Below are 19,081 nucleotides of genomic sequence, written 5' to 3'. Positions count from 1 at the left end.
AATGTCTTGGCTAATTATTGTATGTCAGTACTGGGTTTCATCCTGTCCTTTCTCTGTCTTCGTCATCCACAAAATGATAAAACGAAATCATAGGGCACTCATGACAGCTACATACACTAAACGGCTCTAGGTAAGACCCGTAAAAAATGTCAAGGGCTGCATTATACTGTTGTGAAATAACAGAAGCAGTAACAGTGCGAAAATTCCAAAGTGTTGCAGCGGAACTATAAGACTTACTTGTTCGAAGTGAGATCTCAGGCCAGTATGCAAGAGAAATGCAATAATTGTCGAAATATGAGACGTCTTAGATGCGTTGATATGAACAAGGCGAAAAATTTCCAATATTTACAGTTCATGTAGCATGCATCAAGGGAAGAGAAAAAGTTCGATAAACATCGTTCATAAACCTCATATTTTTGGAGTTATGACCTGCGTATGTACGAGGAGCAAATTTCGCACACCGGACACTTTGGCGCAAGACAAATGAGGAAACAGAGTACATACTAGACCTTTACGCAACAACGCGTGTTTGCTATCAAGCACACACCCAACATAAGAACACGTACAAAATTCCACAACGAGCTACAGTACTTAGTGTATTGGCCAGGTATATTATTTTCGTGTGTTATTTTCATCTGGTGCACCGGTCGTGTTCATATGGCGCATTATTTGTTGTGACACAGCAGTACGTTACTGTCCAATGGAGGCCTAATATTCAACACAGAAGGTGGCATATATGGTTCTTCTGCTACGGGCACGCAGACGGAAACAGCCTGCAGACATGTACCCCTCGGTTGTCAAATATCCACGACGCCGTACGCCATCTGTAAAGATGTTTAGTACCGTGATTCAGGTACATTCAGAAACGGGATCCTTTGCATCACGATCACGGGACCGTTGCAGACTTCACACAACTCGCACACGTTATGTGGCACAACAGCCATTAGAACATGTGGAGGACAGACTAGAACGAATGTCCGACGAATAGCTGCAGCGCCCGCATCTCGTGGTCGTGCGGTAGCGTTCTCGCTTCCCACGCCCGGGTTCCCGGGTTCGATTCCCGGCGGGGTCAGGGATTTTCTCTGCCTCGTGATGGCTGGGTGTTGTGTGCTGTCCTTAGGTTAGTTAGGTTTAATTAGTTCTAAGTTCTAGGCGACTGATGACCTCAGCAGTTGAGTCGCATAGTGCTCAGAGCCATTTGAACCAATAGCTGCAGCGGAAGGTGTTACTAAGTCTGCTGCCTGGACAGTAATTCATGAACCGTTGCTCTATCCTTTCCGTGTGTAGTGAATCCAAGCTCTGCTGCCACACGATCGACCCGGCCAGATTGAAATTCTGTCAGTTGTTTCTGCAGACGTTGAAAGGTGGCTACACTGAGCCACTGCGCCAGAGATTGCGCCAAAGAGTATTATTCTGCCGCCTCCACAGTGCTTGGAGAGAACTCGTAGAAGTCAGTGCTTGTCGAGAGCTCGTAGTAGTCAGTGCCTGTCGAGGACTCGGGGTAGTCTGTGCTGAGATGTTGTAGCAGAGAGTGTTTGTTGAGATGTGCTAGTAGGCAGTGCTTGCTGAGATGTGATATTGGAGAGTTCTGGTTGAGATGTGATAGTAGAGAGTCGGTGTGAGATATAATGTAAGGATTAGAGTGATTTTCATCAATATAAATGGGGTAACAAACTCAGTTTCTTTTTATTTCAGTGTCCTAAATAATGCGTCATTACAGGTTCAGTCAACAAAGCATCTGGCGTGTGTTCTTGTATTAGAGTTTAATTCTGCTTTCTTGCGCAATTATAGTATTTCTAATTTTCTTTTATCACGTCAGTATAATTGGTATTTAAAAATTCTTGTCTTGTTGAAGAACAACCGTGCCAGACGTGCGTTGAGTCATACTTCCACATACAGAACAGTTATACTTGTGCTTTGGTTTAGTAGGTTTTATAGTTGCTGGGGACTTAATTAATTAACTGTGTTTACGAAAATTTTCTTTCAATGTTTGTTGTTATTCTAAGCAGTCAGATTGCGTAATAATACTAGTCAGGGCCAACCGATTACGAGACACAGCGTAATCGGACATACAGCTACTAAAAACTAAAAGTATTTTCAATCATATTTAATTAAGCCCCCATGCACGTGGCGACCGCTGCTTCGGATCGTCCCTTGGAATCTTCTGATTGTAAAAATAGTAGACCGTAGTATTGTTGTAGTAATTTGAGTTTAGTAATTGTAGTCTACTTTGCATGTGTAGATTTGGTAATTGTCATTCTTCTAATGGTATTTTTTCTCAGAATTTGATTTGTTGTCTTGTATACGTGTTTGACAATTTAGTGCAATTATTTCAATTGTTCGATTAATCGTGTTTGAGGGAAACATTTCATGTGAATGGTATTGTTGAGATAAAGAGTCATTGTGTGTAATTTTCGTACAGTGACGAATTTTTTGTATGTTTTGTAAATGATTATGCGATCTATGAAAAAGGCGAAAATGATGAATAGTGAGAATGATGAAATTGTTGACATGGCGAACTCGCCAACACAGGACAACAGTATGATGAATAATGGAATTGGAAATAATTTAATAAGTCGGGAAGACAGTCCGGAACCATTTCAAAATTTTTCTCAATCAGAAAATTCACAGAATACGAGATTAACGATAGAAGATTCTGAAATAGTATCGAACACAGATAGCTTTACAGCTATGCAGAAGGAAGTTAGTTTTGCGGGAAATGTTAGGGGCGAAAAGAATTTCGAACCGGCTGATATGGAGCAGTTGATGGGTGCTATATTAAATTTGGGAGCACGAATGGAAACACAGTTTGGATCTGAATTAAAAACACAGATAGGAACAATTAAAACAGAGATGGGAACTTTGGGATCTGAATTAAAAAATGATATGGAAACAATGGAAACACGGTTAGGATCTGAATTAAAAACAGTGGCAACACGTTTAGAAACAGAGATGGAAACAATGGAAACACAGTTAGACTCACGAATAGGGACATGTTTCAAAAACATGAAAGATGAATTAAAGAAAGAAATCAGAGAAGAAGTACAACCGATTTTGAATGCTCACAATAATAGATTAATTGCAGTAGAGATTAGACAAAGGGAACAGGATAGAGAACAGGAAGAAAGAGATCGCGTGATAGTACAGAAATTTTCAGAGTTAAATTTACAACGTGCAAAGGATAGGGAAGAAATATTTGAGAGAATCGAGGAATCCGTACCAAATGACAGATTAAATAACCTAACACAACAATATGAACAGCTAACTACCAAATGTGTCAACACCGAAACCCGAGTCGCGACACTTACGGAAGACGTAAATAAACAGAAAGAACAAATAGGTGACTTATCGGAAAGAGTTGAGGAGATTTCAGATAAATTGACAAATCTTAGTTTACATGGGGACAGAGATTCGGATGATACAGCTACATTACCATTTGCAGAAACCGAAGAGTATCAGAACATAAATAAGCATGTTGAAAATCAGGGAAAATTTAATGAACGCGTGAAAAGGGAATTTGAGGTATTAAAAAAGCAAGTCAAACAAATTGAAGGCGAAATCGTAGGAAAAGACGGCAAAGGAAATTTAGAATCACAGATATCAGAAGGGTTTGAAGAAAATAATTTGTTTCATTTACGGGATGCAGCAAGAGAACGCCAGGCGCGCGAACTTTACAATAATCGACATTCGGACTGGGACAGACGCGGTAGGTCTTTGTCGCCACGAGGCGAAAACTTTGACTATAAACACTATTTGACTGTTCGGAAATTTAAGATCTTCCGCAATTCTAAGAATGACATACATCCATGTTCATGGATAGATCAATTTATGTACGCACTCCCGCCAAAGTTGCCATTGAGTCACAAACTGGAAATTATGTGCGGCTATTAAAGTCCTCAGGGGATTCACTACTCTAAGTGAATATGTGCCGTAGCGAGCATAGGGCCCCGAGCTGTAGTGGTGCTATTTCTCTTTTAGTTTTCTGCACCGCTGCCTACTCTTTTACTATTCTTTGCATCTGTCAAACCAACTCTTCGACCATCAATCTATCTAGAGAGTAAGTAAGCATTAACCGGATATGACTATGTTACCCAAAAGAGACTTCGGAAATTACCGTTTGGACTTACTGTATCTTCAGCAGCATTCATTCCTAGTTTAAACGAAATTTTACCTGTTTATCTTCGTGACAATATTACTTCAAATGTTGACGATATTCTTATTGCTAAACATTCTTGGAGTGAACATAACAAAATTTTGGATTCATTATTACGTATTTTTGCACGAGTTGGCATTACTGTGAACTTAGAAAAATCTGAATTTGGTCGTTCTCAGGTGAAATTTCTCGGTCAAATTATTTCTACGGAAGGTATTCTTCCTAATCCAGAGATACTAGACGCTATTCGTAATTATGCTGTTCCTACCACAAAACGTGGTGTTCGTAGTTTCCTTGGTGTCTGTAATTTTCTTAGACGCTTTGTTAAATTGGACAATTTGGCCACACCTCGTTTATGTGAACTATCTGGAAAGAAATCTAATTGGTGTTGGGATGAGGAAGCTCAGTCAGAATTTGAACAGCTTCGTGATGCTTTAGTTGCTGCTCCACTTCTTTCACATCCGGATTTATCTAAAGAATTTTGTTTGGCAACGGACTCATCATACAAGGGCCTAGGGGCACACTTATTTCAAGAGATAGAAGAAAACGGCGTTGTAGTACAGAAGACTATTGCATTTGGAAGTCGCGTTCTCTCTAAATCCGAAAAGAATTATTCGATTACGGAACTTGAAGCTTTGGCTGTTGTATGGGCTTTTACAAAATTTCGGACATTTTTGTTTGGCAGACATACTAAGGTTTACACCGATCATCGAGCTCTGGAATTTCTTATGTCGACAAAATTAGCTCATGGCAGATTGTCACGATGGGCGTTGTACCTACAGGAATTTGACTTTAGTATTGTTTACATACAGGGTTCTTCAAATATTGTTGCCGATGCTTTATCACGTGCACTTATGGGTTTGAAACAAAGTGCTGAAGAGGACGGCATAGAAAACAATTATTGTTTGATGTATATTCAAGGTGTTGCGTTTGAGAACTTTATTTCGTCTTCGCTCCAGGACATCGCTAAGGAGCAAAATAAGGATCCAATCTGGAAGGACATTAAGGAGAAGTGGAAGAGAAAGGAAAGCGTAGCGATTAGACAGCATTATTTAGTCTGCAATGACATTCTTTTTAAACGAAAATCGGTCGACAACTCCGTTTGGTTAGTTTGTATTCCTGATGAGTGGGTCAATAAATTGATTTGGTATACGCATTTCAGTTATGCACACTTTGGTCCCAGAAAATGCTTTCATAAATTACGAGAAAATTGTTATTTCAGTAATATGGAAAAACGTACTCGATCTGTTCTGGCCAAATGAAAATTATGTCAAAAGGCTAAGCCGCCAACAGTTTCTCACAGAGCACCGTTGTTTCCTATCATTCCAGCGAAATTAAAGGAGATGGCTGCAGTCGATTTGTTCGGTCCAGTGGTTCGATCTACTAATGGTTTTGCGTACATTTTCGTAGCGGTGGAGTTGACATCAAAATATGTGTGTTTTACGCCGTTAGGCAAAGCAACAGCTCGTTCAGTATCTAACGCTTTCATCAAACATTTTCTTAAAGAAGTTGGTCATGTTGATAAGGTTATATCAGATAATGGATCACAGTTTCGTGCTAAAATTTGGCTTCGTACTCTACAGCGTCGTAAAATTACCAATTTTCATTTCACTTTTTCACCCTCAATCTAACGCTTCAGAGAGATGGATGAAGGAAATCAATAAATTGTGTCGTCTTTATTGTCATCAGAATCACAGAACTTGGGATCAGTATCTTCACATTTTTCAAAACATTCTGAATGAACTCCCTAATGATTCAACTTCTTTACCGCCTTTACTGATATTAAAAAACAAAGCACCGGCAAATCGCATATCTGAAATCGTTCCTTTTCCGCCTACACGGAAATTGCGGCATTCTGAAGTTGTCAACCTGGCTCTACGAAATATTGCGGCTGCTAGAAGAGAGAAATCAGCTAAGCATCCTGGTCGTTCAAAAATCATGTCAGTTGGTCAGAAGGTGTTAATTAAGTCTCATCGTTTGTCTCACAAAGGAATAGGCTTGTGTCGCAAATTGTTTCTGCTTTATAACGGTCCATATAGAATTCGTAAAATTATTCATGATAACACTGTCGAAGTAGAAACTCTTAAATCTCGACGCTCTAAAGGAATGCATCATATATCCAACGTAAAAATTTTTGTGGAATGACATACTTTAGAGAAACTCACAGCTACATGTAAACATGCGGAGAGTACAAGGATCCCGCGCTGTGTTTTGGCGGCGGCACATACTCAAAGCAACAGTCAAGTCTGCGCGCCGCACAAGGCAGTCGTTGACCACGAACAATTGCTTCCTGCGTCACGCGCCTACAGCTGATCGAGCGCTCAGTGCGAATGCACTGACAGCCGTAAACAAATACACAGTTTAATTTCTCCGATTAAATTCAGTTTAAAGCTATAGTGACTTGATGAATTATGTTATTAACATTCAGTATTTTTCAGGATACGGTTCTATAAAATATTTAAGAACTTCAGGTAAATTCTGTGTGTCTCCGACGTTAAGACGACTTGCTATCGAGAAATTTTCGGGAAGAATGTAATTTCGAAGAAGAAACTAATAAACTAAAAAGGTAACTATTAATTGAGTTTATTTTTCAGGTAACATATTTCCACTTAGGTACGTACTTTAGACGTACTTTGCTGCTCGCGATTATGTGATTCATACTTTGTGCTAATTTCATGTTCTATGAATTTACGTGTGAAGCGACGTGCTTGCGTACATTTGCTGATTTTTGTCAATGTTTTATTAATGAACAGGATTGTTATTTGTATATATTATGCATCGCTTGGCTGCACTGCTTTTTCACTGATGTCATACTTTTTAATTATGTGCCTGCTGTGCTTATTTATTTAAATTATAATTGTCACCTGATTAGTTGTGCTGATATGTATGTAAGTTATACTTTGTGATTTATCTGCTTGCGCCTTCATGTTTACTTATTAAGATGACATATGAACATTTATTTGCTTATGCTGATATGATGCTAATGACATGTTTACTGCTTTGCGTATGGATTGCATATTTATACATATCTGTTGTTGTCATAACTACTCTTTAATTTGGTGTATAGAAATGCTGATATACTGTGTACAAACAGAGAGTTTAGGTCACACTATTGGATTAATTATAGATTGTTCGCTTGGCAGAGCCTCGTTGTAGGAATTGTGCTGCATCCGCTTGTTGACATTCTGTTCTCTACTGGTACATTTACTCGCGATTGCTTGTTTTGCTTACGCTCAGTGCCTTATATTTTTAAGATAAGAAAATGAACTGCTATAATTCGACGAACGACATTGGTACAAAGAACTTCGTTGAAGTCACATGAGCTGGAGGTTTTATGGAAGCTGTATAAATTTATGCTAATAGGAAGGAAGCTAACGACATGACATACCGAAACTAGGTTTAGACCATTGACAGTTATTACACTGCATTTTTCGTGAGCAATTGAAATAGGAAGTGACACTTGACACAAAGAAATACTCCACATGTTTGCTTCTGTTTGCCATAATTCTTGAAGTGGTGTACACACTGTGAAATATTATGATCATTCACACTCCGTAATCGTACTTAATTACTGAGAGTTATTCGAACTAAGTCTGTTAGAGGTCATGTATGCATTTCTTTGTTTATAATTCATAATGAGTAGAAGATTTGGGTCAGATGGATTACACAGCGGTTGTGTGTTGACAATGTGTCTTCAGATTGTATGGGATGATGAACTGAAGTTTGCACTAGGATTTTATCTCTACTTGTTCGAGGAGACTGACTAAAGGAAAGAGTTGTTATGGAAGTGAAATTATATTGGTAATAAGGTTTATATGTATTGACGCATTGAAGAGGTATTATTGAGGTATTATTGAGATTGTGTGAAGTTGATGATTATTGGAGTTTTGGTGGACAAGAGGTAAGGTAAATGATATTGATGATAAGATTTATATGTATCGACGTAAGAGGTATTATTGAAGTATTGAGATTATGTGATGCTGATGATTATTGGAGTTTTGGTATATAAGAGGTAAAGTAAGTGAGGAGCATTTTTTTTTTTTGTTGGTCTTATGGAACAAGGAGGATGAAGATAGCAGGCTAGAACACTAAAGTAGAAGGAAGCAGTATATACTTTTTTTTGAAGAGAGGAAGTATTTGCATATCTTGGCTCATTGACAGTTGTTCAGCAACAGTACATTTTGATCTGGCTTGGCAAACATTGGTCTTGACATGATGACTATGACGTTGACTTAGCATCATTGACTGTTATACATTGCTGCCACTACTACTTGATACACAAGATGAACATCAAATTTTGACAGAATTGCATTTACACAGTTAACACTATTCAATTACACAGTAGTACTTAATGTGGATGAGAGATGAGTGAGTGTGTTTTCCTTTCCTAATCCTACCCACCTAATTCCTAAATATTATTTTATTTGTTTGTTGTGGCTTGCACTGACACCCATAAATATTATAGGTTTACTGATATTTGAGTATTTGTAATAGTTAATATGACAATTATCTGATATCATTTGTGTGTTTGTTATGATTTGTATGTTTAGTGTAAAAGCATTTGTATGTGCATTCAAACTATTGTTCATGCCTGAACTGTCTGGTTAGTGATGGTGTATATTATGAACTGTTACCTGCACCTCTTCAACATAATGGGTGCCACTTAGAAACGTTTAATTTCTGTTGATGAACAGTGTGATCAGTGATAGTGAATATTATGGACTGTTACTTGTACTTTTTCTACATGATTGGTGCCACTAGGACATATTTAATTTCTGCTTATAAACTTTGATGAACAGTGTGATCAGTGATAGTGAATATTATGGACTGCTCTCTGGACCTATTCAACATTGCTGAGTGCCACTAATGGAACTGATTCTACTGAAATAATGTCACTTGTTGCTGTCTGCACCTACTCAACATTGCTGGGTGCCACTAATGGAACTGCTTCTACTGAAATGATGTCATTTGCCGGTGTCTGCACCTACTCAACATTGCTGGGTGCCACTGTTAGAACTGTTTCTACTGAAATGATGTTACTTCTTGCTGTCTGCACCTACTCAACATTGCTGGGTGCCACTGTTAGAACTGTTTCTACTGAAATGATATTACTTCTTGCTGTCTGCACCTACTCAACATTGCTGGGTGCCACTGATGGATTGCTTCTACTGAACTAATGTGACTTGTTGCTATGTGTACCTCTTCAACATTGCTGGGTGCCACAGATGGAACTGCTTCTACTGAAATAATGTCACTTGTTGGTGTCTGCACCTTCTCAACATTACTGGGTGCACAGACGAAGCTACTTCTATGGAAATGATGTCACCTGCCGGTGTCTGCACCTACTCAACATTGCTGGGTGCCACTGTTAGAACTGTTTCTACTGAAATGATGTTACTTCTTGCTGTCTGCACCTACACAACATTTCTGGGTGCCACTGATGGATTGCTTCTACTGAACTAATGTGACTTGTTGCTGTGTGTACCTCTTCAACATTGCTGGGTGCCACAGATGGAACTGCTTCTACTGAAATAATGTCACTTGTTGCTGTCTGCACCTACTCAACATTGCTGGGTGCCACTAATGGAACTGCTTCTACTGAAATGAAGTCACTTGTTGGTGTCTGCACCTGCTCAACATTGCTGGGTGCCACTAATGGAACTGCTTCTGCTGAGAAATGTGACTTGTTGCTGGGTGTACCTGCTCAACTTTACTGGGTGCCACTGATGGACTGCTTCTACTGAAAAGATGTCACCTGTTGGTGTCTTTTTTGTATAAACTAATCATTGAAAGCATTTCATGTGGACATTTGTATAAACTGATTTTTTGTGTATTGTGTAAACTATTATGTAAAGCCACATGTATGAAAGAATTTGTATTGCCTACTGTATTTTATATATTAGGTTATTGAAAGGTCAGTGCAAAGCCAAAATTTTAACTAATTATGTGATATTTAGGTATTAATATTATCTTTTATTTTTGTCTGTATTTTTGTGGACGAATTTGGTGGTATTTTCACCACCAATGCTGCAAAAATACCATCAAATTCTGGCCTGTGGAGGAGGGGCATATGAAAGGTGGCTACACTGAGCCACTGCGCCAGAGATTGCGCCAAAGAGTATTATTCTGTCGCCTCCACAGTGCTTGGAGAGAACTCGTAGAAGTCAGTGCTTGTCGAGAGCTCGTAGTAGTCAGTGCCTGTCGAGGACTCGGGGTAGTCTGTGCTGAGATGTTGTAGCAGAGAGTGTTTGTTGAGATGTGCTAGTAGGCAGTGCTTGCTGAGATGTGATATTGGAGAGTTCTGGTTGAGATGTGTTAGTAGAGAGTCGGTGTGAGACATAATGTAAGGATTAGAGTGATTTTCATCAATATAAATGAGGTAACAAACTCCGTTTCTTTTTATTTCAGTGTCCTAAATAATGCGTCATTACAGGTTCAGTCAACAAAGCATCTGGCGTGTGTTCTTGTATTAGAGTTTAATTCTGCTTTCTTGCGCAATTATAGTATTTCTAATTTTCTTTTATCACGTCAGTATAATTGGTATTTAAAAATTCTTGTCTTGTTGAAGAAGAACCGTGCCAGATGTGCGTTGAGTCATACTTCCACATACAGAACAGTTATACTTGTGCTTTGGTTTAGTAGGTTTTATAGTTGCTGGGGACTTAATTAATTAACTGTGTTTACGAAAATTTTCTTTCATTGTTTGTTGTTATTCTAAGCAGTCAGATTTCGTAATAATACTAGTCAGGGCCAACCGATTACGAGACACAGCGTAATCGGACATACAGCTACTAAAAACTAAAAGTATTTTCAATCATATTTAATTAAGCCCCCATGCAACGTGTGCTAATCCATCCAAATGAATGTGGGCTTGATCGCTAAACCAAACCATACAGCGCATGCTAATTGCCACCATGCCCCGCGGCCAACCGTACAATTTGAACGTCCTAGCGCAAACCACTCAGAAGTTACGACGATGTTAGTTTATACAGTTCAATAAAAGTCACCCTGTACATGAACGACTGTAAATGTGATACATGCGAGAGGGGGCTCGGCCTATTTTCCACTTCGGATGAGGTACGGCTTAACACCAATCTCTTATGAGCGATGGATTGGTCAGGAGGGCCAATTCCTTGACCTACCCGTCTTCCTGACTTGAACCCTGTGGATTTTTGCGTGTAGGGACATGTAAAGACCTTGCTGAATGCTGTCCCCATAAATGATGTGGATACACTACGAGAACGCGTGTGCAGTGTCTGCCACGCAATCCGGCAACAACCAGGGGTGTTCCAACGAATGCGTGATTCGATGAGACGTAGGGTGGAAGGCTGCGTTGCTGTTGATGGCGGTCACATCGAGCACATGTTGCAAAGAGTAGCGCAGAAACATTGCGATCAACTCTGAGTAGCCGCGCGGTCTCAGGCGCCTCGCCACGATTCACGTGTCACGTGTTGAGTCATCGCTCGGGCATGGGTGTGTGTGTTGAGCGTAGCGTAAGCTAGTTTAAGTTAGATTAAGTAGTGTGTAAGCCTAGGGACTGGTGACCTCAGCATTTTGGTCCTGTAGGAACTTACCACAAATTTCCAAATTTCCATGGCGATCATTGACTATAGTGCTAGCTCCGGAAACATGAGGTTTACGACCAATGTTTATGCAAACTTTCTTTCTTCGCTTGTTACATACTAAAACCTCTGTAAATAATGGGACCTTTTTTTCGGACACTCCATTTATTCTCAGGCACACTCTGAGGATATTTACAATCTAGTGGTAGTGCATTTTGATGAGTCTAACAGATATTCCAGTAATGAAAGTGTACAGGTTTTGCAGAGACGAATTCTTCAAGAAACTCTCTGGCATTTTTTATGTCTTAGTAATGAGCTAAGAGTACACGGAAGGGAGGTTTCGCGTTAAGTAATAGTTCCTGTCCTGTAAAAACAGGAATTAATATTCGAGAGTGCTGGTGAAATCCACGGACGTCAAATCAAGGCTGCCATTCGTTTCCAGTGACGTTCGAATGCGTACGCAAAAACTCAACAATAAGTTCAAGTACAGAGTAAATATAAGTAACTAAATGGTAGGGCTAAAAAAATCCACGCGATGCTGACCAGCGGCCGTGAAAAATTGCCGTAAGGACGGCGTTTGTAAGCAGTATGGAGGGGCAATGTATCAACACACTACACTCCCAGCCCTTGTCATCTTTCTACGCCTTGGAGCTGCTATTTCTCGTTCGAGTAGCACCTCATTCGGCTCCACGAGGCTAAGTTCACCCGTTTCTCGTATCCTCATTGAAGCGGAGTCCGTTGCAGCATCGGGAACTGACAGCAGGTCCTTTGAATAGGAATCAGACGCGCTGACTGCTCGCTACGGATGCGAGTGCAATAAGATCCATAGGTAATTTAAGTGATAGGCTATGTATGTGTGAAGCTACTGATTCGGTCTACAGTATTTGATTGTAATCCACTATCAACAAACTTTTCCAAACTACAGTATCCTGGTGTTTCATTAACCCTGCCGAATGTGTAGAAAGTGCGTAGTTTTGTAAAATCTTTATTTCACATTTTCAGATATCGGTTTCTTGCATCAAAAATATCCAAATCTCCCAAATTATTGAAACGTAATTCTGTTACACCCTGTGTTGTTTGCTAATATGCTGTTACTCTCATGTCAGAACACTCGTTGCAATTAACAACCAAATGACATGCCCGTTTTCAGGGAAAATTCTACCAGCTGGTGAGCCACGAGAATAAGCACTGTTTTAGGCTAAAAAGAATTAGTGAAGGGATTTCATTCTGTAGCGCAGGACCTTGAGAAGTTAAGAACGGATGTCTTGTCGACCATAATTTGCTTCTGTCCTGTGAGTTATGAGTTGGTAATCGCATAGCAAACAGAAAATTTCGATGAAAGATATCATGAGAAAAACAGTGTGGAATGTATGCCTGCGGTTGCTTTTTTACTTTACCGTTGAGAAGTATTTTTCGCAGCGTTTCAGCACCGTCGTTAAGATTAATTCGCAGCACCTGTTTCTCACTTCTTTAGGAGAAAAAAGGAGACAAAAGAGGGGAGGATAGCTGCTGTGTTACTACTGGCTGGAGTCCAGTGTTAATAAGACTGGCCTGTTCCCAACAACCTCCGCGGGGACATGCATATTCATGGAGTCGTGGCCGGTGAGAGCTGACCTCGTCCGCTGGTGGCATTCATTTCGTTCGGTGAGAATGGGCCACCACTCCAAACTACTTTCGTGATCAACGCTAGACGTGTTCATCTCCTCTGAAAAACAGGATACTGAATTTCTGCAACGAAATAAACTCAGGCTGACTGTTTAGGAAACACGATGCGTATCAAACAGTAGAATATATTGTGAAACGCCGGCCGGTGTGGCCGTGCGGTTAAAGGCGCTTCAGTCTGGAACCGCGTGACCGCTACGGTCGCAGGTTCGAATCCTGCCTCGGGCATGGATGTGTGTGATGTCCTTAGGTTAGTTAGGTTTAATTAGTTCTAAGTTCTAGGCGACTGATGACCTCAGAAGTTAAGTCGCATAGTGCTCAGAGCCATTTGAACCATATTGTGAAACGCCTAAAACTTGCACTGCAAATTTTGCAGAAAAGGAAAGTGCTGTTGATGTGCGGTTTTCACAAAATTGATTTGTAGTCCGGGGTTCGTATTGTAAGCCAATAAACAGACTTTAATATTACGTAAACAGTTTATTTTTGTGCAAACAAACCGTTTTTCTATAGAACATTGCCTATTGACATTAAGAAACTAGAAATAGGGTAAATTAGTGACAGTGGCGTTTGCTGCAGGAGTCTAGTGTGAGTCGTTTAAGATATATCGTATTGTGCATAGTTTCCACACCGACACTTGTTTGCGCCTTTCAACCTGCGTAGTTGCTACTTAGGATGTTTTTATATTTGCCTACAGCTTGCTTGAATGCATTACGTCTTGATAATCAGTTAATGTGACAGGCCAAGCAATAGGCCATGAGTGGATGATGGGATTTACCACTGCAGAAAAAATCGACATGCTCATTATGTGTGGGGAGTGCAGAGAGAATGCAGTTCGGTCTTGTACGGGTAAGCAGCAAGATATCCCAAAAGACATCTACCATCTTGACAATTACTTATCAGACTCTTCAAACAGCTACCTGAAATGATGGTTAACACCTAGCCCATGTAACAGAAGGGAACAAGTGACGACGAATGTTCTTGCTGCTGTTGCAGTTGATCCGCACGTTAGTTACCGCGCAATCGCACGAGGATGTGGAATGAGTCAGGCAAGTGTCCTAGGCATTCTCAGTCTACATAGGTTCCATCCTCACCACATCTCTCTACATCAAGAGTTGCATGAGAGCGATTATGAGAATCGTCTTAACTTCTGTACATGGGCATTAAGATAGTATACTCCATATACAGGGTGGTCCATTGATCGTGACCGGGCCAAATATAAAATTACCAAAACTTCTAGTCACAAAATCATGTTTTCTTTATTTACTTTTGCAAATCGATTACAACTGATTAACAGCCATCATCGGTGCTACAAATACAAGAATAAAAATAAAAATAATTGATAACAGTGACCAAATGAATAAATGTACATAAAGCAACGTAAAACCGATTAATGTATATAGCCGCATTAAAGCATTTAAAATGCACATACAAATTTACCTTTCAACGAATATGTGCCTGAGTAGTAACACTGTCTTAAGCAGAGGTCAAACATAAAGTGATACATCGAGAATTGACTATGACAACGAGAAACCATAAGGGGTCGCTGCAAAGCAAACCCGCCCTCTATGCGAAAAGATACAGCTAAAATAAAAATGAGAAGTAGAAATGACATACAAAGTGAGGTAAAATATCATGATAAAATACTGAAATATCTCACGAAATAAGCGTCAAACGAAAAAAACTACAAGGAACGAAATTTGTCTAGCTTCAAGGGGGAAACCAGATGGCGCTATGGTTGGCCCGCTAGATGGCTCCATTTTTTATTACATATTAGTGTAGTACGTAAAGAAATACGAATGCTTTAGTTGGACCACTTTTTTCGCTTTGTGATAGATGGCGCTGTAATAGTCACAAACGCATGGCTCACAATTTTAGACGAACAGTTGGTAACAGATAGGTTTTTTCAATTAAAATACAGAACATTTGATTTCGATTGTTCCAATGTGATACATGTACCGTTGTGAACTTATCATTTCTGGGAACGCATGCTGTTACAGCTTGATTACCTGTAAATACCACATTAATGCAATAAATGCTCAAAATGATGTCCGTCAACCTCAATGCATTTGGCAATACGTGTAACGACATTCCTCTCAACAGCGAGCAGTTCGCCTTCCGTAATGTTCGCACATGCCCTGACAACGCGCTGACGCCTGTTGTCAGCGGTTGTCGGTGGATCACGATAGCAAATATCCTTCTACTTTCCCCGCAGATAGAAATCCGGGGACGTCAGATCCGCTGAACGTGCGGGCCATGGTATGGTGCTTCGACGACCAATCCATCTGTCATGAAATATGCTATTCAATACCGCTTCAACCGCACGCGAGCTATGTGCGAGACATCCATCATGTTGGAAGTACATCGCCATTGTGTCATGCAGTGAAGCATTTGTAGTAACATCGGTAGAACATTACGTAGGAAATCAGCATACATTACACCATATAGATTGCCATCGATAAAATGGGGGCCAATTATCCTTCCTCCCATAATGCCGCACCATACATTAACCCGCCAAGGCCGCTGATCTTCCACTTGTCACAGCCATCGTGGATTTTCCGTTGCCCAATAGTGCATATTATGCCGGTTTACGTTACCGCTGTTGGTGAATGACGCTCCGTCGCTAAATAGAACGCGTGCAAAAAATCTGTCAACGTCCCGTAATTTCTCTTGTGCCCAGTGGTAGAACTGTACACAACGTTCAAAGTCGTCACCAAGCAATTCATGGTGCATAGAAATATGGTACGGGTGCAATCGATGTTGATGTAGTATTCTCAACACCGACGTTTTTCAGATTCCCGATTCATGCGCAGTTTGTCTGCTAATGATGTGCGGATTAGCCGCGACAGCAGCTAAAACACCTACGTGGGCATCATCATTTGTTTGCAGGTCGTGGTTCACGTTTCATATGTGGCTGAACACTTCCTGTTTCCTTAAATATCGTAACTATCCGGCGAACGGTCCGGACACTTGGATGATGTCGTCCAGGATACCGAGCAGCATACATAGCACACGCTCGTAGGGCATTTTGATCACACTAGCCATACGTGTATATGTAATAAAAAATGGGAGATCCTATTTCAAAAAAAAGAAAAAAAGAAACGCTGTTGATTTCCGTTTGACCTATGGCAGCGCCATCTAGCGGGCCAACCATAGCGCCATCTGGTTTCACCCTTCAAGGTAGACGAGTTTCGTACTTTGTAGTTTTTTCGTTTGGTGCTTATTTCGTGAGATATTTGGCCTGGTCACTGTCAATTGACCACCCTGTATATCACGTTTCTTGTTTAGCGGTGAAGCCACATTCATCAATATCGGCCAGGTAAACCACCGAAACATGCACTATTGGCCCGCTGACAAATCCCGGAATGTCAGCGTCCATGTAGTGTAAACGTGTGGTGTGGGACAGCGAAGCATCAGCTCATAGGCCCGTTTTTCACAGAAGGAACAATGAATTATCACAGTGTCCTAACAGTCCATCTTCCATGGATACTAAAATATGTTTCCTTGCAGCCTAGGAGGAATCTGTGGTACCAACATGGTGATTGTTCAGCTCATAGTACAAGAAGTACTACAGCATGTCTTCAAGAATTGTTTCTTAATCGTTGGTTTGGACGCAGAGGACCTGTATCTTAGTTGGTATGTTCCCCAGATTTGACTCCTGTAGACTTTTTTCCTGTGGGTAAAGCTAAAAGACGCTGTCTAGCAGGACATACCAACTATACCCCATAATATGTAACGACATTACTGCAGCCTCCTCGGACACCTCCGCTGAAATGCTGGCACGTGGGCGGCAGTCGTTCCATATCAGACTGGAAGCGTGTATTGCTGCTGCCAGTGGTCATTTTGAACACAACCTGTGATGGTCAATTGTCTCGTTAGCTGACACAATCCACATAACCAGTGTATGCGCTCTTCTTGTTCTTTAGTGTGTACTATCTCAGCTTCTGTACAAATATCGGCGTGGGAACTTTTCAAAATACGATATCTCGTAAACGGCTGGCACTAGAATCACGCAAAAAACGCCTCTGACATCGTAATTTACCCTACTTTTAGTCTGCTAATTTAAATAGGCATTGTTCCATTCAAAAAGTGTATGTTTGCACGAGAAATACACTTTCTAAGTATTATTACAATCTGTTTATTGGCTTACAATATGAGCCCCGACTGCCAATCCATATTGTGAAAACCGCACATCATTAGCACTTTCAAATTCCGTAATATCTGAGGTCAAAGTTTTAGGTAATTCACCCTGTATAATGTTTCATCTAGACTTGCGGATTTAAGACAGAGTAGAGGTTCTCCTGGAACAAGCTTGGTAAGAGAATCGGCCGTGTCGTTTTCAAACTAGCCATCACGGCTTTCGCTTACAGCGACTTATGCAAAAAATGGAAAATCTAAGTTTGGACAGACAGAGGGGAATTGATCCTGCTCAGTACGAGTACTGGTTGCAAACCAATGCCCCGTGAAGAAAAAGGAAGAATAACGTAACATAAATATACCGAAAGAACATATACCTGCCTCATTAACAACTGTTACGAATTAATACGTAGTACAATAGTTACTAGTGCTTCCATGACAATTCATCAACGCAAATCGAATGTTTCTTTTCTATTACTTTACGCACGTTTATCACGACATTTCGTTGAAAAGGGAATTATTGTGTTTAAAGACATGTAAGCAGTACAAAATAGTCATCTGATGGCGTCTGCTCAGAAATGTTATTTTCAAACAGGCAATCCTCAGCTGAATAATTTAGCGCGTATTTTATACTTTCTTTCACTTGTTACTTAGGAGGCAGACACACAAATGTACAACATATAAGGTGCGTCTGAAAAGTGTGATAGATGGTCTCCGAAAGTAAAGGAAAAAAGAGTTGCGAGAAAGATATGTACACTGACTTTCAAAGAAATCACCGTTAGCTGCAACACACTTCTAACATCGCTTATCAAGGTGATGGGAAATGTCAGCAAAAGCTTGTTGTGGATACGTTCGAAGCACCGTGGTCACGCGTTGTTGGGTATCTGCATCGTCTATGGACGTTCGTGAACAGTAGTATCTATATTGTTTCTGCTTATCTTCAACCCATATCTGCTCTCATTTTCCAAGACAGCTGCGATCACCCCCAAGCATTCTTCGCAGTCTTGTCATTACAAAATATTCTGAGGTGAGAAAAGTCATGGGACAGTGATATGCACTAACAGATATGGAGGTTAGTATCGCGTACACAAGATATAACAGGACCGTGCATTGGTGGAGATGTCACTTGTACTCATGTGATATGTGGAAAGCTTTCCGACGTGATTATGGCCCCACGACAGGAATTAACAGACACTGAACGCTGTATCGTAGCTGGAGCTAGACCCCATGGGACATCCAATTCCTATCATGGTTAGAGAATTCAATATTCCTTGATTCACAGTGTGAAGAGTGTGCTGAGACTAACAAGTTTCAGGCATTATCTCCCACCCCGGCCTACACTTGATTACCGAGAGCAGTCGCGTCTGAGCAGAATTGTCAGTACTAATGTACACTATGTGATCAAAAGTATCCGGACACCTGGCTGAAAATGACTTATAAGTTCGTAGAGCCCTCCATCGGTAATGCTGGAATTCAATATGGTGTTGGTCCACCCTTAGCCTTGATGGCAGCTTCCACTCTCGCAGGCCACTCTTCACGGAGTGCTGTACTGAGGAGAGGTGTCGATGTC

Source organism: Schistocerca piceifrons, chromosome 3 (genome assembly GCF_021461385.2).
Source record: "Schistocerca piceifrons isolate TAMUIC-IGC-003096 chromosome 3, iqSchPice1.1, whole genome shotgun sequence".
NCBI classification, from domain to species: domain Eukaryota; kingdom Metazoa; phylum Arthropoda; class Insecta; order Orthoptera; family Acrididae; genus Schistocerca; species Schistocerca piceifrons.
This window is presented reverse-complemented; position numbering follows the sequence as displayed.